The following is a 20,568-nucleotide window of genomic DNA, read 5'->3' as shown; positions in this document are numbered from 1 at the left end:
TGCATATGTTTCCAAGTTTCTGAGTGAAGTTAAGACAAGATTCTAATTCGCTTTAAAATAATGGCCACTCTAAATTATTAGCATGCAGAATTGACTTGTATCTCATAATAATTTTGATATTATCATCGCAAGTTATCATGTTAAACAGTATCTTATGAAATGTGGAAAGGTCAGATGCTCATCTGACATAGGTCAGAATAAGTTGAAAAGCTACCACACTGGTTGCAGCAGGAAGAACATAGAAAATGAATCCATTGAAACTAGATGATTTTTTATATTTTCTTAAAAAAAAAAAGAAATTTTATTTCATACATCTTTGGAGATCTTACTCAATTGGTTCACAGTAACGAAAGCAATTCATTCTTGAGATGCCTGTTTTAAAAAAGTAGTCCAAACTAACAGAGTTTAAAATCTATATGCAGGGCATTTTTCAAAATTCTGAAGATCTGGTGGTTTAAGAGATAAATACATAGGAGAGAAAAAAATTTGGAGAGGATAAAACAAAACAAAAAATGGTTACAGAAATAGCAAACTAAACCAGGAAAATAACTGGGTGACTTTGCTGTAAATTAAATGTAAAATAACAACTATTTGCCCATCCATACTCATTTTAAAATTAAGGTAGCTATTTATGAAAACAAAAAAAAACCCAACCAAACATGTAAATGTTTTTTTTTTCTTTGGTTTGTTTCAGGTCCCTTATTTGATGAACACTCATTGAAGTTTATGCGTCTGACACAGCATAGTATTCATACTGCAAAATCTATTGCAAGCCCCAGAGAGCCTTAGCACTCTAAAGCTAAACTAAAGGATAGTTTCAAGTGCGCACAGTTTCCCTAATCTCCTTTTTCTAGGTGACATGTCTTGAAGGTAAATAAAAGTGGCTCAAAATGTGGCAGGGAACTGCCTAAATCACACTAAGTGCCAAAGCCAGTAAAAGTTAGGGCCTTCACTAATTGTGTTCTAAGCCATAAACAAATTCATTCTGTTGAAGTGAACTCCAAAGCCATATTCCTATAGAGAAAACTCCAAGGAACATGTGTTTTGGTAAGAAATTCCATTTGCTATAGGGAAGCAGCCTGAAAACAAGAGACATCTATAAATCCATGGGTCCAGATGGGATGCACCCGCGGGTGCTGAGGGAACTGGTGGAAGTCATTGCTAGACCACTCTCCATCATCTTTACCAAGTCTTGGGAAATGGGAGAGGTGCCTGAGGACTAGAGGAAAGCAAATGTCACTCCAGTTTTCAAAAAGGGCAAGGAGGAGGACCCGGGTAACTATAGACCGGTCAGCCCCACCTCCATCCCTGGGAAAGTAATGGAACACCTTATCCTTGGTGCCATCTTAAGGCATATCAATGATAAGAGGGTTATGAGGGGCAGTCAGCATGGCTTCACCAAGGGGAAATCATGCTTGACCAATCTCTTAGCCTTTTATGAGGAAATAACACGGTGGATGGATGACGGCAGAGCGGTGGATGTGGTCTACCTTGACTTCAGCAAAGCATTTGACAGTCTCCCACAGCATCCTCACAGCTAAATTGAGGAAGTGTGGTCTGGATGAACTGGCTGAAGGAGAGAAGCCAGAGAGTGGTAGTCTATGGGGTGGAGTCTAGTTGGAGGCCTGTAACTAGTGGAGTGCCTCAAGGGTCAGTACTGGGATCGGTATTATTTAATGTATTCATCAGTGATTTAGATGAGGGAATTGAGTATACTATCAGCAAGTTTGCTGATGACACTAAGCTGGGAGGAGTGGCTGACACGCCAGAAGGCTGTGCTGCCATTCAGCGAGACCTGGACAGGCTGGAGAGTTGGGCAGGGAATAACTTGATGAAAGTTATTGCATCTGGGCAGGAACAACCCCAGATTCCAGTATAGGTTGGGGAATGACCTGTTAGAGAGCAGTGTAGGGGAGAGGGACCTGGGGGTCCTAGTGGACGACAGGATGACCATGAGCCAACACTGTGCCCTTATGGCCAAGAAGGCCAATGGCATCCTGGGGTGTATTAGAAGGGGGGTGGTTAGTAGGTCGAGAGAGGTCCTCCTTCCCCTCTACTCTGCCCTGGTGAGAGCGCATCTGGAATATTGTGTCCAGTTCTGGGCCCCTCAGTTCAAGAAAGACAGGGACCTGCTGGAGAGAGTCCAGCGCAGGGCAACTAAGATGATTAAGGGAGTGGAGCATCTCCCTTATGAGGAAAGACTGAGGGAGCTGGGTCTCTATAGTTTGGAGAAGAGGAGACTGAGGGGTGACCTTATTAGTATATATAAATTTATAAAGGGGGAGTGTCACGAGGATGGAGCCAGGCTCTACTCAGTGGCAAACAATGATTGGACAAGGGGTAATGGGTACAAACCGGAACACAAGAGGTTCCACTTAAACTTGAGAAGAAACTTCTTCTCAGTGAGGGTGACGGAACACTGGAACAGGCTGCCCAGGGAGGTTGTGGAGTCTCCTTCCCTGGAGACATTCAAAACTCGCCTGGACACATTCCTGTGTAACCTTATCTAGGTGTTCCTGCTCCGGCAGGGGGATTGGACTAGATGATCTTTTGAGGTCCCTTCCAGTCTCTAGCATACTGTGATACTGTGATACTGTGACAATGTCACAGGAAAGGCTCCATTTTTGCTTTTTTTTTTTTTTCTTTTGTCACATAATACCTAGTTATTTTTTCTGTCTAGCAGGGGTCCACTTGCCGTATTGACAGTGCCAAATATCCAGAAATGCTGCTTTTCCCACATGGCCCATCTCACAGAAGAAGTCAGCTACAGCTTATCAGCCTGGCTCTAAAAATTCATCTACAATGTGCTTAGGTCTTGCCAGTAAGACCTGGGACTAGTAGTTGGAAACCATGATAACAGTGGATAACGAAAATCAGGAAAAGTCTCTAGAGATCCATGCCCCACTTTCAGCTCAGATGCTAAAGTGATATAAATAAATAATGCTGCAGTAAGAGAGTGCAATTTAGAGTTACATAAATGACGGATCAAGAGCTGGAAACACCAGTAATTCATTATTCTGCACTATGTTTTTCCAGATCTACATGAGCTGCAATGCTCTACTACAGCTGAACAACACCCTTCAGGTACTACTACTAAGGTCAAGCAGAAACTCAAAAAGTAAAGAAACTCTTATTAAATGCAATATATGATGGAATTAAAAAAAAAACAAAACGAGAAAGTAGCATGTTGTGAACGTATTAATTTCTTCCCTTCTTATATAAATGCTTAGCTATTTTTGGGAGAGTTTCAAAAATTCATTCACCCTTCTAGGATGTTTGGGAAACTATGCACATGTGAAGAAAATCCAGTCAGATCACTTAATAACTCTATTTTTCTCACAATACTGTCTCTGTATTTCTGACCCTCACTGCAGTCCTAAATTGCAAATATACAGAAAGTTGTCTTGGTTGAACAGCAAGTTTTGCTGCTACGGTAAGGATAGTAACAATATTTAACAAGCAGTAGTTGGCCTTCTTTTAGATTAGTGCCATTTTAAACTTATATATTCTCTTGCATTGATTATATTGGCTCTAATCATGTGGTTAAACCAAGTGGGATTCAACTCTGCATGCTGTAATCCCAACTGAAGGTGCTTAATCTTTTTGCTGCAAAGTGGGTATCAAAAGGATACCCTCAACATTGATATAATTTAGGGAAATGCAGATGTGTATAGTACTCCTATGGCAGAAGAAAAATGGTTTTCATAAAAGTACCATTTCAGTGCATTTTCCAAGAATGGTGTGTTGTTTTCCTAAACAAGCCACATTCTCATTTACTCAAATCAATAAACTGGTATCATACACAACTGAAACAAAGAACAGAAGATGATTTGATGTTTATAATTTGAAAACTTTCAAATGGAAATGCTATGTGGGAACTCAAACATGAGGCTAACATAATTGCTTCTAAATAGTTCAGGTCTGTTATTCATTTTAATGTTCTCTTTTTCAAAAGAAGGTAGTATGATTAAACATAAGACAGTGTTCTGCAGAATAAAAAATGTATGCAACGCCTTGTTCATAACAGCAAAGAGACTTCACTAATTGTTTATGGCAATACAGTATCTGCCGTTGCTTCTGTCCGTGTATAATGGTGTGTCCCAGATCATTATGATCATGGAAAGGAGATGACAAGAGTTCTACATTGTGACGTGTGAGATTTTTCTATTCTGATGAATATCAATTAAAGTTCAAGATGCCTAATAACAGCTTTTGGTACCCAGCAACACACAGAATCGGACCTCAGATCAGACTTGATACGTTTTAAAAATAATTCTGCTCCTGATGTCAACAGGAATGTCTTTCCAGAAGGCAGCAAATTTTCAGAAATTCTCAGAAGGCAACTGCATTTTCACCTATGTAAATGTGATCATGTGCTGTAATTTCCTACCTTCATATGATATAGATTCAAGATTTTCCATGTAAATAGGGCTCACACTTTAATGAAAGATACAGAAGAATGTGCAGTTTTCCGGAGGTCCCTAGGTCAAATTTCTTGTCTCATCAACAACATGGTTTTATTTAGTTACTAAGAAGTGGGCTGTTTGGGTGTGCACAGTATGTCATAGAACCGTAAAAATGTTTGGGTTGGAAGGGACCCTAAAGATGATTTAGTTCCAACCCCCCCACCACAGGCAGGGACACCTTCCACTAGATCAACTTGCTCAAAACCCCATCCAACCTAGCCTTGAATAATTCCAGGGATGGGGCATTCACGACTTCCCTGGGCAGCCTCTTCCAGGGCCTCACCACTCACAATAAAGTATTTCTTCCTAATACCTAATCTCAATCTCTCCTTATTATGCTAAAATAGAATTGAAAACATAATTCCTGCTGATGTGTGAAAATAAGAAAAGCCTTATAAATGTTTTGCATGTTTTATGCAGAGTGCAAAAGTGGTGCTTAGTAACATTCAGATTGTGGACGTGATACATTCAGTGATTGTATGTCATAATAAAAGCTCCTCAAAAATCGTTTTTATTTTTAAAACTTCATTCCTTTCACTGTATTAGCATGGTCACTATTGAAATCAGCTACCACCTAACTGTATTCTGCAGTGATCCTCAAGCCTAAACACAATCAGAGGATAAAGGTATGTAGAAAAGGGACAAGTAATTGGCAAAGCAAATAGGCTGTGAGTATTCTGGGGAAACCCATCTACTTCAGAAAGTTAGAGGTATCTTTAAAATAATGTAATGGAAATAGCTTCAGCTAGGAAAGGTCCCAGCACAACCTAATGCACCCCACTCTCAACATTGTACAAAAGCCAAGAAAGAGGAAAGCCCAGAGTAATTTGATAGCTACTGAAGAAGCAAGATGCCTTCATAATCTTTATATGTAGATTTCTAGAACCCCTCCGGGTTTCATCTTAACAAAGCTCTTTCTCAACCTGTGAACCTCAGTCTTTCTCACTTCATTTAACGAATTTAAGGGTTTCCATCCATTCTAATGTTTATATTTATTCATTTTTTTATACAGGTAAGGGTTTGTGCAGAAGTTCTCTGTTGCTGGTGTTACCAAAACTAACTGTCCCTCATTCTTCTCACCAGGGTCAGTGCTGACCCACCATAAGACGCCATTCTACGTAGTTTTCTGGGTGGTTTTGTGAGAATGAATGAATTCCAAGTCATATAACGACAGTGATTCATACCTGCACTTTGACTTAAGTCGTAGCATCCAATATAATTTGGAGCATGAGATATCTCTATTAGTGGACATTAATCTGATTTATTTGTTCATGAAATGAAATGAAATTTCTTCGGCCATAATGTGCAGCCTTTAATGCATCAGTTCTCTCTGATCCCATTATTACACAGTTTTCTAATTACCTTTCTAATCACACTACCTAATATTGTAAAGTGGCTTGGAGTGTGTAGAGAAGTTGTTGCACATTAAGAACCATATTAGCAGATTTAGAGAGGAAACAAGTCTCTTTTGTGTGTTCTTCACACAACCCTGTGGAAAGATTTGCTTTTCATCCTGTGCTGACACCACAACTTTGAATGTCCAGGTGGCAGGACATGATCAGTCCATATACTTAAGACAGAAGTATTTTTCAGAGCATCACATGGAAATTACAGTTCATTAAACTTTACCCTCCCACCCATGCCTTTCTTGCATTTGACTTTGGTGCAACTACTGTGAAGCATACCAAAAAAGGAACTAGGGAAACAGATGGCAAAGCCAGAGGCTGCGCAAGAGGCCTGGTGCTGAGGCAAGACTCTTGGAAACGTTTCTATTTTACAAGTGTCTACTTGTAACACTTGATTGCATTCACAATATAATTTAAATTAAATACAACAAAAAATCTGAATGCCTATTGCTTCACATGTCCTGGTTGATTTTAATGTGTGTCTTGGCTAAGACTTTTCTGCAAACTACTGTTTTCCATAGAAAGACTCAAATACTATGTGTATATGCCCTAAACAGATCAATTGCCTTTCTCAGATTCTTGTGTTAGAGCTTGCTGCATATTTGCTTTAAAAGTTAATAGCCTCTTCACTGATATTTACCCAAGCCATCCTTTTTTGAGGACCACAGAAAATAGTATTCAGTTACAACTTTCATTTCAATAAGTGGTTGATTTCCTTAAATGTCATGAAAGCATTTCTGTTCTTGCTATTACTTCTTTCATGAAGTCTCCAGTAACATTAAAAAAAAAAAAGCACCAACAAACAACAACAAAAACCAACAAAAACAAAAAACACAAGTCAGCCATTTTCTGTCCATCTGAAAATTGTTTCCTGGAACATTCTTCATTCTTGACCAGGAACTTTAAGGCTGTTTATTCTGGTCTATCGCATTTCTCAATTGCTTTTTACCAGTTCTCAGTCTCTGTTTTTTTGGAAAGTTTGCTTTGCTACATAAAGTCATCAGAGACAAACATTTGCCTTTGTTACCTTAGTGCTGGTGTTGCCTATACTTTTCATCATTGTCATCCAGTCTACAACAATGTCAACCAGAAAACGAATGTATGGCAGGTTCCACATCAAATTGTTCTGCGGCTTGATTGTTAAAATATAAATGTTCACCCAAACATTGTTTTCATAGAATCTTATGGAAAGTTCCACAATAAAGGGGGTGCTGTTATTCAAACTCCCTTTAAAAGACATGAAATTTTCCTTTCTATGCATACTTGACCTTTTATTTTATATACGTACACCATTAAAAAAAACAAACAAAAATTCCCACAACAAGGGGTTATGTGGAGCCTCACCTATTACATCTGCGCTTTTTGAGAAATCTGTCTTTTTAAGTGTCCTGACAAAGATTCAATTTTTCTGCACATTTTGATGTTCTCTTTTGTTGGCAAGAAACCTCATGCTTAACAGAAATACCAATTCCACCACCTGACATCTTTAATGCATGCCAACAGTCTTCTTTTCTAAAGCAGAACTAGTCCATTCCTATTCCATTTTATGCATAAAAAAATTGCTTAATGCCACACAGATCTGCATTTAGATATGGATCCTTACTCTGTTCAATTGATTTATTCTATTCTTTCTTCCTCTAAAAAGATCTACCTCATTTTTTTGTTTGTTTGTTTTTTGTTTAACAAACACACAGTACACAAATGAGGAATAATAAAAGGCTTGAATGTTTCAAATATCACTGTTTTCAGTCCTCCCTCAGAGTGCAGGTGGGATTAACAGAGAACAGGTGGTACTATTTCAAGATTATAATATATTGACAGACCAAGTAAATTGTACAGTTATACAATCCAGAATTCATCTTAGAAATGTAATTAGGATATTTAGCAGGTAATCAAACAAACTAGTCTATCAAGCCAATTTGTTCACACTTCATACTTTCATAAAATAAAATAAAATAAAATGAAATAAAATGAAAAATCTCATCAAACAAGCAAACAAAAAATAGCCAACAATCCACACCACTCTGCTACAGTGTTGTAAAACATTGTCAGCTGAGCAAAATCTGTGGTATTTACAGGCACTGTTTACCAAACAGAAGGACTCTAGCTGACTAAAAAGGGAGGGTAGGGTGATAACAGGGGAACTGCTGTTTTAACAGTTCTTGCTTCTTGTCCACATGCACTTCATCTTTTATGGAAATGCAGTGTCTACAAACAAGCTATCTCATTTCGGGTAAAAAAAGAAGTTCATCTGCTCTTTCACTGAACAGCCTGTGAGTAAGGTGTGACAAAAAGGAGGTGGCTCTCAATTTCACACAGGACTATGGGCATCTCTAGGCTGGATCATCAGCCAAAGTTTGGGATACACAGTACTTGCATATTAAATGAACTACAGAATTCTGCTCAAACAAGCTGCTGTAAATCTGTTTTTGGTGTTTAGCATCATGTAGATATTGCATTAGAACACTATATTATAAAATAATATATATATATGTATTATAAGTAGCCAGATGGACTACTCATATCTCCATCAACTGGTAAAATGATAGAAGGAAACAATCAGTTAATTATCTGTGAACAGACCAGGGAGTCTGAGAAACAAAACACACTCTTTAAGTCAAAGGACACAAAGCAAATGGGTATAAATTACCCATGAAAGAAAAAAAGCTGGAAATTAGAGGAAGCTTTCTAAACATCACTGCAGTTTTAGGAAGAGCTGCCCCACAGTAGCTGCAAATAATAAGTAAAAATAATAATAATATGCAAATAATAAAATATTATAAATAATGAATAGGATAAATAATAATAAATAATGATAGATTATAATATAAAGTATAAATAAATAATCAATTATTATTATAAATGACAACCCAACAGAACAACAAACTAACCCATTTGTTTCATAATGAAGATTGGCTGGATAAGGAGCTGCTAAGGAAAATTCAAAGGAAAAATGAGGCTTATAAAAGGTGGAAGCAATGACAGGCCACCTAGGAAGAATACAGGGATGTTGTCCAAGAACCTAGGGACCAGGATAGGGAAGCTAGAATTAAATTCGGCTAGGGATGTTAAGGATAATAGGAAGGGATTCTACAGGCACGTAGCGAATAAAAGACAGACTAGGGAGAGCGTAGGCCCCCTCCGGAAGCTCTCAGGAGAACACAGGATTTGGAGAAGGCTGAGGTTCTGAATGACTTCCTTTGCCCTGGTCTTCACTGGCAAAGGATCTGACCACACCACACAAGTCTTGGAAGGCAGACACAGGGACTGTGAGAATGAAGACCTTGCGCCCACTGTAGGAGAGGAACTGGTTCAAGACCATCTTAAAAACCTGAATGTGCACAAGTCCATGGGACCTGATGAAATCCATCCGCGGGTCCTGAAGGAGCTGGCAAATGAAGTTGCAAAGCCGTTGGCCATCATATTTGAGAAATCATGGCAGTCAGGTGAAGTTCCCAATGACTGGAAAAAGGGAAATATAACCCCCATTTTCAAGAAGGGGAAAATGGATGACCTGGGGAATTACAGACCAGTCAGTCTCACCTCTGTGCCTGGCAAAATCTTGGAGCAGATTCTCCTGGAAGGCATGCTAAGGCACATGAAAATCAACAAGGTGCTTGGTGACAGCCAGCACGGCTTCACTAAGGGGAAAACCTGCCTGACCAATTTGGTGGCCTTCTATGATGGGGCTACAGAACTGATGAACGGGGTAGAGCAGTTGATGTCATCTACCTGGACTTGTGCAAAGCGTTCGACACTGTCCCACACAACATCCTTGTCTCTAAATTGGAGAGACATCAATTTGATGGATAGACCACTCAGTGGATAAAGAACTGGCTGGATGGCTGCACACAAAGAGTTGTGGTCAATGGCTCAATGTCTGGCTGAAGACCAGTAACGAGTGGTGTCCCTCAGGGATCGGTGTTGGGACAGATCTTGTTCAACATCTTTGTCGCTGACAGGGACAGTGGGATTGAGAGTGCGCCCTCAGCAAGTTTGCCAATGACACCAAGCTGTGTGGTTCAGTTGATATGCTGGAGGGAAGGAATGCCATCCAGAGGGACCTCAACACGCTTGTGAGGTGGGCTGATGCCAACCTCATGAAGTTTAACCATGCCAAGTGCAAGGTCCTACACGTGGGTCTGAGCAATCCCAGGCACAGCTACAGGTTGGGCAGAGAAGAGATTCAGAGCTACCCTGCAGAGAAGGACTTGGGGGTGTTGGTTGATGAGAAAATGAACATGAGACAGCTTCAGTGTGCACTTGCAGCCCAGAAAGCCAACCGCATCCTGGGCTGCATCAAAAGGAGCATGACCAGCAGGTCGAAGGAGGTGATCCTGCCCCTCTACTCTGCTCTTGTGATGCCTCACCTGAAGTATTGTGTGCAGTTCTGGTGTCCTCAACATGAAAAGAACATGGAACTGCTGGAATAAGTCCAGAGGAGGGCCACGAGGATGATCAGTGGACTGGAGCACCTCCCGTATGAAGACAGGCTGAGGAAGTTGGGGCTGTTCAGCCTGGAGAAGAGAAGGCTTAGTGGAGACCTCATAGCAGCCTTCCAGTATCTGAAGGGGGCCTACAAGGATGCTGGGGAGGTACTGTTCATTAGGGACTGTAGTGATAGGACAAGGGGTAACGGGTAAATCTTAAACAAGGGAAGTTTAGATTGGATATAAGGAAGAAATTCTTTCCTGTTAGGGTGGTGAGGCACTGGAATGGGTTGCCCAGGGAAGCTGTGAATGCTCCATCCCTGGCAGTGTTCAAGGCCAGTTTGGACAGAGCCTTCCGTGTCATGGTTTAGTGTGAGGTGTTCCTGCCCATGGCAGGGGGATTGGAACTAGATGATCTTAAGGTCATTTCCAACCGTAACTATTTTATGATTCTGTGGTTATATGAATATAATTATATGCTGCCATTGTCTGCAATATCAGGACATCGATATCAGCTATCCAATCTATCTTATTTTCCTTTATTGCTTGCTGAGGAGGATATTAGTATCCAATATGTTAACATACACTTCCGGAAAGCATGTTTTACCAAGCTGTTGAGCAAGTCTCCTGATCAAAATATTTGGAATACTCTCTTTGACAAGCCAAAGGTAGCAGACAGATTTTCAAACTGTCAGTATCCAGTGGCTGGAGAGGTTAATCTAGATTGATTTTACTGATAGCTACTGAGCTGACACCTCTTTAAATCGAAGTGCATCATGAAAGCCTCCTGGTTCTCAGTGACTTTGAATATTCTTCACAGCAAGCTTTAAGACTCCCCTTTTTATGCCCATTTTAGGTATAGAGTCCTCACAAAATTGGCTCAGTTTAAGCTTGCTGAATCTGATTTCATTAACAGATATATGCTTACTTCAGACAGGATTTAAGATTGCTGTATTCTGACTTACAGCTGAGGTGAGCTGGTCTGTGAGAGGGAAATAGAGAAGAGAGTTTCAGCTACATCTTTCACCTTTAAAAAACTTCCCTTTGTCTGTTATTTATGAACTTCATTAATTTTAAACAGAAATAATTTATTAATTAAGAGAAAACTGTAGGTATTAAGATACCATACCTCTTTGGCTGCCTGTAGGAATCAATAAAATACCAAAGCTACTGGATTAAATTTTCTGTAAGAGAGGTACCATTTTTAATATCTAAAAAATAGACAAATCCCAGGAGAATTGGACACTGATGAAACGATCATTGCAGAATGTTGTTCTCAGAAAGGTAGCAATAAATCAGCACAGAGGAACTGAAGTACTCTGCTATATTCAGAGGTGGACTGTTTTTGCCTTTCCCTCAACCCAGTATTAAACACAATTCCTTTGGAGACAACGTGACATCTATTTACGTGTTGTCTGTGTGTCCCCGTCGTCCCGTCTGTCGTGTCCGTCCCCCCCCCCCCAAGTGAACGAACCTTAACTCTCTTAACTGGATGTGCCACAGTTTTTAGAAGAATAATATCTAAGACATTTTGTATAATTATCAGCTACAGTGGCATAAAGCTGTGCAGGTCATTTTCCCTTGTGAATGAGTTCTTCTCTAATTCACTAAATTTAAAATAGGTATTCATGTTTGCTCCTTTACTCTCTTCAAAATCTACTCTTCAAAGAATTAAAAAAAAAAAATATTTGAGAACCAGCTAATTTACTTTGCTCTTTAGAGCCCTCATTCATCACTATTTATGAGTGTTGAAGTGACGACTAGGCATTCAATGGAGGTATCTGTGAATCCCAAGAGTTTAATGGATTGTAGCATGAATGATGATTCATTTGAAAGATTGCATTGCAACCGCATTAACCTGTACTGAATAGCCACTATTTATCATTAGTAATTCTTCATCTTAAGAATGCCAATCATGGAAAAAAACAAATCAATACTATGTAAGGCATATGACCAATAATCGCTTTTAACAAAGAAATACCATGTTTAAACATGAACTGAATTCCCAGGCAAGACTTCCTTGACTTCTATAGTCTTTGAAAATAAAAGAACTGGATCCTATCTGGGGGTTATTTGATTTGCTTGCTTGTTTTGGTGTTTTTATTTGCTTGTTTGGTGGTTGGGGTTTCTTTTATTTTGGTTTTGTGCTTTGGATTTGTTTGTGTTTTTTTGTTGATTTTTTTTTTTTTTAACTTTGCTTTGTGTGGTTTTAGGGGTTTGGATTTGTTTGGGGTTTTTTAGGGAGTGAGAGATGTTAACTAAAGAAATTCCCTGCTGCAGAAACCTGGGAGAATAACAAAGCTGTTGACCTGTCTTTATCACATTGTGGTTTTTAAAGCTTTAAATTTTATATTTGCCAGGTTTTTAAGTGTTTTTTTTCTAGTATTTACAAATTTGGTTTAGGGGCAGGAGATTTATGGGATCAACAGTACTGTTTAGAAGAATCAGCTACAACACAGTTCTCTATAATTGCTGGCATTGGGCATAATCATCATCTTCCTACAGTACAAAAGTACATTTGGAGAAAATATTGCTTACATTTAAAATCAATATTTATCTGAAGCAAGTAATGTGACCAGCTCTGCTTCTCATGTTCCATACCCCCTGTTCATAGACATACCTTCAAAGATAAATGTGTCTAGCCATAAAAATAGATAATCCTTAATGTCACATGGACAACACTGGTAAGTTCCCAAAGACAGCAGTTTTGTAGCGTTTTGAACCAGGACAGTTAACAACTACAACCCCTGCTGGCAACTTGTCAGTTTGGCATTTTTATTTCAAAGCCACATATGGTTCCCAAGTATAAAATAAACATCAATTATGTCTTTCTGCGCCTTTTTATTATGTAGTTCTCTAGCTTTCTCTGGAGTTTAGGGGTGTGATTGTTTATTTTCTTATTACCAGTGTATCAACCATTCCCACTTCTGCATGTTGGCTGGTTTTGTTTGTTTTGTTTTTTTTATTTCTATCACTGTTTTGGATGAGGTCTATATTTAAAACCAGCAATTTCAGTCTTACATTGCAATTCATTTGTAGTTAAGTGAGATATCTACACACACACACACATATATAAATATTGATGTCTCTTCAGATACTCAGATTGATTCTTTTGAACAATTAATACCAGAATGCTACCAAATACAGCATGTGCCAAGATGGCACAAGCTTGTTATATAGAGAACTTCAGATTTTTAAAAGCCCGTACGCTCATGCTAACTAATTAATGCTAATCAATACAGCAAGAAAACAATGTAGACACTTCATATTAAAATTTAAATTGAGATTACAGTTTTCTTAATTTATCTCATCCCTAATGGCAATAACAATAGCTAAAGAGTACCTTTTATAGCCAAAGGTCTTTAGTCTGTAACTCTGTTACATTTGCATTTAGTGTCCTAGTATGTTTTAAGCTTTTTAAGCATATTTATTCCCTTTGGACTTCGAGAGGTTTTTTGACTGCAAAGTGCATTTCAATCTTTTTTATTTTTCTGAATGCCTTTCAGTTTAGTGATTAAAAAGCTAAAAATATTGTTCCAAGAAGATGCCATTTTTATTCAGAAGTGCTTAAGTCAAAGACATAAACAAGAACAGGACAATTAAATATGTCAATATTCATTTTTTCCACCTATTTTTTTCTCATTAGAATGTTTCTAATTTTTCTGACTTGATACCTTATGGGTTAATGACATGAATGAATTTAAAAAAAAAAAAGGGGGGGTAAAAAAGAAGAAAGATGTTATAGTGGGGAAGAAATTATTTGCCTGTAGAGAGATAATGAAATGCTACTGAATACTGCAGCATGGTGCCATTTTCATTTCACTCCTTTTACTGTTCAGCTTTTTAGGAAGCACAACTGATTTATTGTTTCTGTCTCGCAGAAGCTGGTCAAGACAAACTTGGAATATAAATATAAACTCTGTGGTCTAGACAGTGCTTCACAACCTTCTTATCCCATAACTCAGTTTCAGCAATTTGGAATTTTCCTGGCATTTTACCACCTCTTATTGCTTGTAAAGCCTGGTGGGTACAAGTGCCTCACATGCTGGGCAGCGCTGCCCTGGCAGGGAGGCTCTGGGCAGAGAGTCAGCAGACAGATTTCCCCAAATTTACCATTTCTTACTATGCAGTCTCATGCAGCTGAATTTTCTAGTTTTGTGTCTCCCCTTTTCTCCTCTATAAGCCCTTTAGGGCACATTTTTTACATCTATCTAGAAGATGAGCACCCTAATCTCTACAAATAAATACTATATGAAGCGAATACTATAATGAGATATCATTGCTTTATTTACAGCTCATATTGTATGTCACTCATCATTGACTGAATGTCACATCACTGAGTGGCACTCATCATTTGTTCTGCTTTTGAACAGTGATTATCTCATTCAAATGGCAGAGCTCATGAGAAATCTTTACATTAGCTCTATTGAAAAGGGTCTACAATTTCATTTGTTTACATAAAATAATTGCATAAGGCAAAAGAGGAAAAATAAGAACTCCTGTTTACAAATGGTTAAAAAATACTGCGCAACACTGTCCAAGTGATAGCATTGAGAACACAGGTCCTTCCTACACAAACTATCTTAAAGAAAGAGACCTGTGTAGCGACCAGTTCTCCAACTGGATGAGAAAACAGAAGTCACTGTTGCATCTTTCTAGTCCTAGAGAGCCAACAGACATGGTTCTCACCCAAAGACCTAGATCACTCATGCAGTCAGATTTGCATTTACATAGAGCTTAAATTACACCCTGGAAGAACCCCTCACTATTGCACTCCCAAACAAGGGAAACAAGGCTTATTAACCTGAATCTAGCTATCCTACCATGGACCTTGAGATAAAAGTCTGATATATAGAGAGATTAATTAGATTTGCACTTCCTTAATATGAAAGACTCCTTGATCATAGTTTTAGGACCCACCATGATAACATAATGTATAAAGATTAATGAACAGAACTGAACCTGGAAAGTCGCAACAAACTACTTCTTAAATTATTCTCCAAGCTTTCAAAGACATGTGTTTCAGTATTTTTGTTAAATGATGAAGTATAATAATCATGTTGAAATTCCTATATTTTCCTATAAGCAGATTTAATCTTTTATCACATTTTTTATGAGGTACCAGGTTAAAATTTTACCCAGAGAAACTGTCATACAATATATGCTCTTCTCTGTCAGTAGCCAAGTTAACTGAATTAATCAGTATGAATACTTCAAATAAGAAAATACAAGTACATCAATTAGTCTTTAAAAAGAAATGCATCCAACCTATACCCACAACCAATATTTATCTACCGCACAGTAACAATTTACTGTTTCTTCCTACAGTTTTCCATGCAGGCAATCTTTCCACCTACCCGAACCAAGGATAAAACATACCACAATCTCTACAACAAAATTGGATTTTTTTTGTTTAAGCTACTTGTATGAAAAAAGAAAACTATTTACTAGAGCAATCTGTAAACAACAAAACCACAATTTAAATAGAGAAATGTTTGTCTGGGAAAGAAAACCAGATACTGACAAGAGTCAGAAATTTTTCACATCCTCTTTCTGCTTAAGGCTGTCATTTCATTTCTTGTCCTGTTGAAAACAATTCATTACCAATTATCACTAGATTTGACTTAATCCATTACAAAATATGTGCCGTCTGGAGACATAACTGGAAGAGAAATATATATTTGTTTCTTAAAAGACATTAAAAGTATATATTTTTAGCATTATCTGTTAGTTTCTTCACTAAAATCTTATTTCTCATGCCTGCATTTATAATAATTATATCTCCAAAGCTTTAAAATAGAATCAAAACCAACAGCAACAAAACACAGAACAAAAAAGATAGGAGGGTATTGGATAAAGCGGGTACACATTATGCTGTTCATAATGAAGGAACAATTTGTGTGCTTATGTACTCACCCCTGTAATAAGGATGCTAGTTACAGAAGTCAGATTAAGCTCATGATGCTTCATGACCTCATCATCCCATCTCAGCTGCCCCAAACACACACAACTATACACAGTAAGATGCAGAGCAATGATTAGACACTTTCATGTTCACTATCACCAAACAGCCATCCATAAGAGAAAACTGAATTGTCCTGTCTCCCCCCACACATAGCAAATCTCCAAGGAAAGTAATGTCTGCCCCTGTTTTCACCTCCCATTTATCACTAAGTGTTTGGTTTTAACACAGAAAAAATTACCTATAAATAACCTTGGAAGTAACTTTGAGAGAACTGGGTACAGCTGAGATTGAATCAGTCCAAGGTCCTACCAAAAGCTAAACAGTACTCAATCTGCAGGGCCAAACAGACCAATAGGAGCTAGAAATTACAGTAAGCTATTCTTTCAAAAAATTAACAGTTGTGTTAAATCAGTCTCAGAAAGTTTGTTTCTGCTGTAAATCCATGCAGATTAATTCCTTCAGTTTGAAGAGTAAGCTACTCCTCAAATACAGTGACAAAAATACATTAAAGGAATTCAATTATGAGTTGCATTTTAAATCTTAAAATGTATGCCTTAACTTTTCCTCATACATAGAATTACAGAATAGTTAGAGTTGGAAAGGACCTTAAGATCATCAAGTTCCAACCCCCCTGCATGGGCAGGGACACCTCACACAAAAAAACTCATCTTTTCCTTTCTGACAGTAACACTGTTCTTTACTTCCTTCCTGTTCCCTGGGTTGTAGCTACCAAAATTAAATAATGAAGTAACATAGCTGGCATGTAAAAAAAGATGCAAGTAGCTAGATTTCTCAGAGATACGCAAAAACTGTCTATAGTCTTAACAATAAAGAGACTTCATGAAATTCTAATAAATACTTCTACAGAATTTGCATATACAGAATATTCTGGCTGATCTCCAGTAAAAAAAGCTGTGTATCTGTGTATATTATGTGTATTTTATGTATTTCACAGGAAAATGGAGGCTACTTTGATAACAGCATTTGATTATATCTTAGTAAAAGCAGACCGATACAACACAACTATGTGCCCTCTGAAGTAACCCAGTATTTTCCAGATTCATTTTTTGATACATCCACATGCTTGTTATCAGTATGTAAAATGTGCCAAAAAAAAAAAAACCTACAAAAAAAATCAATGTTTTTCTCCAATTACATGTCATCTTAAAAAAGAAATCATTATTCTGAGAGCTGAGATCCTTACTTAGTCCACCTCTCCCAGTTCTACCAACTAGAGTGAAAAATTTATATAAGTAAAATGCAAAGATCATTGTGAATGTCTTTCTAACTATCTAGCTTCCCATATATACATATATATATAGCTTTCTTATACTACTAGACATATTTTCCTTCAAATCAGCTACAGCATGTCTTCTGAGATGATTTAACAGGGATTCCTGTCATTTCAGGCAAACAAACATGAGAATTTCTGTTCCTATTTAAGCCAAATGTCTCTAATTCTTTAATTCCTTCTATTCAACTTACCAAACTCCAAATCATTAAGTATAGATTTGTCCTTAAAGTAACTTGTTCCATAATTATGTTGCATTTCACCCTTCAGTAAAATGAAGCATGACATTAATTAAAAGTTGCCTAAGGATATTTACCATTTTTTCCAGACTTCAGAATCAATAACAGTTTGGACTCAAGAAGTACAAATCAATGATATCTATAGAATAAGCAACATTATCTATGAAACTGTGAGAAGACCAGACTTTAAAGGCATGCCATAAAAAAAAAACCAACCCCACCCCCCCCAAAAAAGAATCTGTTTTCCCCCAGTTTTGTCAGTCTTCTCACGAAATCAAAACAGAAATGAATATATATAGCAACCCACAGGGAGGTCACCACATAGGTAGAAAATTCTATGCATAGAATTTATTTTTTAGCTAATGGATGTAAAAACTTTTTTCCTAGGACACGTGTTTATCTAGAGTAAATATGGTTTTATGAAACCATGCATTTAATGGGGGGTGAGAGATAATCACAACAAGACTCAATTCTCAAGGCAGTATCCAAATTATCAAAGCAGCACATACAAAACCCTGTGCTGTACAATCAACAATGTTAAGAGGACTGACTACTTGGAGATACAGTTGAAAAGCATCCTAAATTTTCTCTTCAGCAGATGCTGGAGTCAGTTTGGTCAATGAAATAAAACAAGCTCCATTCCATCCTCCTAAAATATTTATGCAGCTGTTTGAATACTTAATACTGACTCTATTATGCATTCTATATAAGGGTTCTCAAACCATTAAATAAGCCTTCTTACTTTTAGGAATCCAGAAGTTCTTCTTGTATATCTCTACAGAGTATTATTAAAGCGACATAAATGTAGTTTAATACATGTCAAATTACATAGATGTTCAGGTATTATATTGCAATAATGCATTCATGGTTTCCACCTGAAACTTATCAGGATTCACAATATGGAAGACTACAGCGTTTCCTAAACCAAGAATTTTAATATTTTCTGCAAGTTTGTACAATATTGCATAAATCAAAACTGGGAAGATCCCTCTGCTCATACTGAAGCATTTGGGTCCAATCTGCAGAGACAAAGAACTACAGATCCAGATCAGTATTTCATCTCTACTGGTATTTTTACTAGCGTAAGTCAACAGGCCCATATTTTATAAATATGATCACCCTTCAAAATTTGTTTTTGCAAACATTACATGAAAGTATATCTTTGTGAAAACAAGCACAAGCTGAAACGAAGTTCCAAATTTAGTTATTCATGGTTGCAAGTGACTAGCTCCCTCAGTGACAGGCCGTCAGTAGCTACAGACAGAATACACAGTTATTACTAAGCGCAACCGAATTTACTAACCACAAACCCCGAGTCCCACTTTAATCATTGTAAATTCTATTGTTGGTCTAAAGAGAAGCAGAATTCAGTTAACTTTCTAAGATCCAGCCAGCTGCGAAACATGGCCTGCTGTGTCAAATAGCCTATGAAGCTATATCGTGCAGTAAAGATAGCATGTGCTGTGTTCACAGGGTTTGCTTTAAAGCTCTAAATGAAAAAATTGTGAAAAAATGAAAACAGCAACAGAAAAGAACATAATACAGATGTACACATCTTAGTTGTAAAAACTTGCTGAAAGATTCTGGAATCCTGTAGTTTAGAAGTCATATAAAACCATTTTTATTCTAATTCTCAGGCAGCTTCAACCCAACTGGGATAATCACACATTTTTTGCTACCCTTAACTTACAGATGTGCATTCAGGCACAAGCTGACTCACAACAAAATCTACATGGTTTAATTGGAATAAACATCGTACAAGAAACGATATTGTAGACCTAAAACAGCCATAGGCATCATTCTGATGTCCCAGCTTTCAATGACCCAAGAGCTTCAAGACACGCCACATGCACCAACGAACTTATGGGCAAGGAGATCTGGACGGGTTCTCAGCTACAGATGTGGAATTCAAACTCACAGTGGGATGTAGGTAGGTTTCCTGCACAGCCAAGTCCCACCAAAATCCAGATGAGATCTGCAATGGGTGTTGTTGCTTCCCTACATCACGCAGACAGGTCACTCACAGCTATGGGCAGGATAGCCCTGTTGCAGCTTGCATGATGTAGCACCTCCAGACTGCTTGTGAGATATGAGCACATCATGACTGACAGGTGTGCCATTCCTTCACAGGAGTTTATAGCAAATGGGCTGCTTGGAAACCAAGGATGATTTTTAAGAAAACAAGAATCAAAACGAAACAACTTCAAACCTTTCACTCTCAGAAAATAATGCCTTTGTGGAAAATATGTATGTCTCATGACTCTCATCCTGACTTTATTTTGTGGTTCAGATGCCATACTCAAACTTATTTCCTGTGATGTATTACACTTTCCAATGCCACCATAATAAAAAATTTTGAGTAGTTAAAACTCTATTTCCTATCAAAAAAGGGACTTGCAGATTTCTTCTGACCATTATCCTTTTAGACCTTTCCACCTGAATGTAAAACCAAAGCATTCTTCATGCCAACTTCAATATTTACACGACTCTTATCATGAGAAGATATTCACAGTGGGACAAGTTTATCATTAAAGTGTTTTTTTCCTCAAGACAGCTACAGTATTTATATCAAATGCCACAGCACCTAATTGTCCTTCTTCAAATGGTGGTATTTTATCAAGATCTTCAGTGTACTTACAGATTGTGGATATATTAGAGAGATCACAGAGGCAGCATCTCCTTCCCCTTCTCCCGTTATGCATACCACTCACTGTGCAGGCATACACACCTTACCATGCAACAAAGGAGAAGCTTCACTTCACTAACTTCCA

The sequence above is a fragment of the Pezoporus flaviventris genome, unplaced genomic scaffold (assembly GCF_033815535.1).
Source record: "Pezoporus flaviventris isolate CSIRO_AGI_PZ_B2104156 unplaced genomic scaffold, CSIRO_AGI_Pfla_v1 ptg000007l, whole genome shotgun sequence".
NCBI classification, from domain to species: Eukaryota; Metazoa; Chordata; class Aves; order Psittaciformes; family Psittacidae; genus Pezoporus; species Pezoporus flaviventris.
This window is presented reverse-complemented; position numbering follows the sequence as displayed.